This window comes from Schistocerca gregaria, unplaced genomic scaffold, assembly GCF_023897955.1.
Source record: "Schistocerca gregaria isolate iqSchGreg1 unplaced genomic scaffold, iqSchGreg1.2 ptg001188l, whole genome shotgun sequence".
NCBI classification, from domain to species: Eukaryota; Metazoa; Arthropoda; class Insecta; order Orthoptera; family Acrididae; genus Schistocerca; species Schistocerca gregaria.
Window position 1 is genome coordinate 82501 of NW_026062515.1, and position 2500 is coordinate 85000.

Below are 2500 nucleotides of genomic sequence, written 5' to 3' on the forward strand. Positions count from 1 at the left end.
AGTACAATTGACAGTGGATAGCGGGAATATGTGGAAAGTAAGCAACACTCGCAAGACATCTACATGAGGATAACAACGACACCAGAGATTCCGAGCAGTGAACTATGTTAGGCAAAGGGACAACGTGGGTTAGGTTAAGGGACAACGTGGGTTAGGTTAAGGGACAACGTGGGTTAGGTTAAGGGACAACGTGGGTTAGGTTAAGGGACAACGTGGGTTAGGTTAAGGGACAACGTGGGTTAGGTTAAGGGACAACGTGGGTTAGGTTAAGGGACAACGTGGGTTAGGTTAAGGGACAACGTGGGTTAGGTTAAGGGACAACGTGGGTTAGGTTAAGGGACAACGTGGGTTAGGTTAAGGGACAACGTGGGTTAGGTTAAGGGACAACGTGGGTTAGGTTAAGGGACAACGTGGGTTAGGTTAAGGGACAACGTGGGTTAGGTTAAGGGACAACGTGGGTTAGGTTAAGGGACAACGTGGGTTAGGTTAAGGGACAACGTGGGTTAGGTTAAGGGACAACGTGGGTTACGTTAAGGGACAACGTGGGTTACGTTAAGGGACAACGTGGGTTACGTTAAGGGACAACGTGGGTTACGTTAAGGGACAACGTGGGTTACGTTAAGGGACAACGTGGGTTAGGTTAAGGGACAACGTGGGTTAGGTTAAGGGACAACGTGGGTTAGGTTAAGGGACAACGTGGGTTAGGTTAAGGGACAACGTGGGTTAGGTTAAGGGACAACGTGGGTTAGGTTAAGGGACAACGTGGGTTAGGTTAAGGGACAACGTGGGTTAGGTTAAGGGACAACGTGGGTTAGGTTAAGGGACAACGTGGGTTAGGTTAAGGGACAACGTGGGTTAGGTTAAGGGACAACGTGGGTTAGGTTAAGGGACAACGTGGGTTAGGTTAAGGGACAACGTGGGTTAGGTTAAGGGACAACGTGGGTTAGGTTAAGGGACAACGTGGGTTAGGTTAAGGGACAACGTGGGTTAGGTTAAGGGACAACGTGGGTTACGTTAAGGGACAACGTGGGTTACGTTAAGGGACAACGTGGGTTACGTTAAGGGACAACGTGGGTTACGTTAAGGGACAACGTGGGTTACGTTAAGGGACAACGTGGGTTAGGTTAAGGGACAACGTGGGTTAGGTTAAGGGACAACGTGGGTTAGGTTAAGGGACAACGTGGGTTAGGTTAAGGGACAACGTGGGTTAGGTTAAGGGACAACGTGGGTTAGGTTAAGGGACAAATTGAGTTAGGTTAAGGGACAAATTGAGTTAGGTTAAGGGACAAATTGAGTTAGGTTAAGGGACAAATTGAGTTAGGTTAAGGGACAAATTGAGTTAGGTTAAGGGACAAATTGAGTTAGGTTAAGGGACAAATTGAGTTAGGTTAAGGGACAAATTGAGTTAGGTTAAGGGACAAATTGAGTTAGGTTAAGGGATAATCTGGTACAACCACAGTTAGGTTAAGCGATAATCTGGTACAGCCACAGTTAGGTTAAGCGATAATCTGGTACAGCCACAGTTAGGTTAAGCGATAATCTGGTACAGCCACAGTTAGGTTAAGCGATAATCTGGTACAGCCACAGTTAGGTTAAGCGATAATCTGGTACAACCACAGTTAGGTTAAGCGATAATCTGGTACAGCCACAGTTAGGTTAAGCGATAATCTGGTACAGCCACAGTTAGGTTAAGCGATAATCTGGTACAGCCACAGTTAGGTTAAGCGATAATCTGGTACAGCCACAGTTAGGTTAAGCGATAATCTGGTACAGCCACAGTTAGGTTAAGCGATAATCTGGTACAGCCACAGTTAGGTTAAGCGATAATCTGGTACAGCCACAGTTAGGTTAAGCGATAATCTGGTACAGCCACAGTTAGGTTAAGCGATAATCTGGTACAGCCACAGTTAGGTTAAGCGATAATCTGGTACAGCCACAGTTAGGTTAAGCGATAATCTGGTACAGCCACAGTTAGGTTAAGCGATAAAGTTGGTTAAATTCGGTATTGTGTGGGAAGGGGGCAGAGAGAGAGTGGGGGGGGGGGGTGGATAGTTGTGGCAGTACGCGGATGCCTGAGTCACCGTCAGATATGTCACGTCGGTTCGATGCTTGTAGCAAGAGGCTGGCGGGTCTGTGTCTCTCACTTCTGCAATTTTTCATGTGGTATAACACGAGGGCGGGGGGGTGATATTTGGTGCCCCTCTGTGTAGGATGTGTGTTGGTGGTGTTGGTTTATCTGAGCAATGGTAGTTGTCGGAGGAGTGGGGTATTGTGCTTTTATAGGTGGACCTACTGCTCTGGTTATCATAGTGTCGACGGTGCAATGTGGCAGAGAGGATGCACTCGACATTGTCGCATTCCAGATGTTTACGTATTGTGTGTCTCCGTTGCAGGCCGAGAGTGGTGCATGTTCGAGTGTGTGGCTGACGTGCGATTCACGTTGTGTGCCCAGTCTTACAGCACGTATAGGGACATTCGCATAAATCATCTATATGTGGCC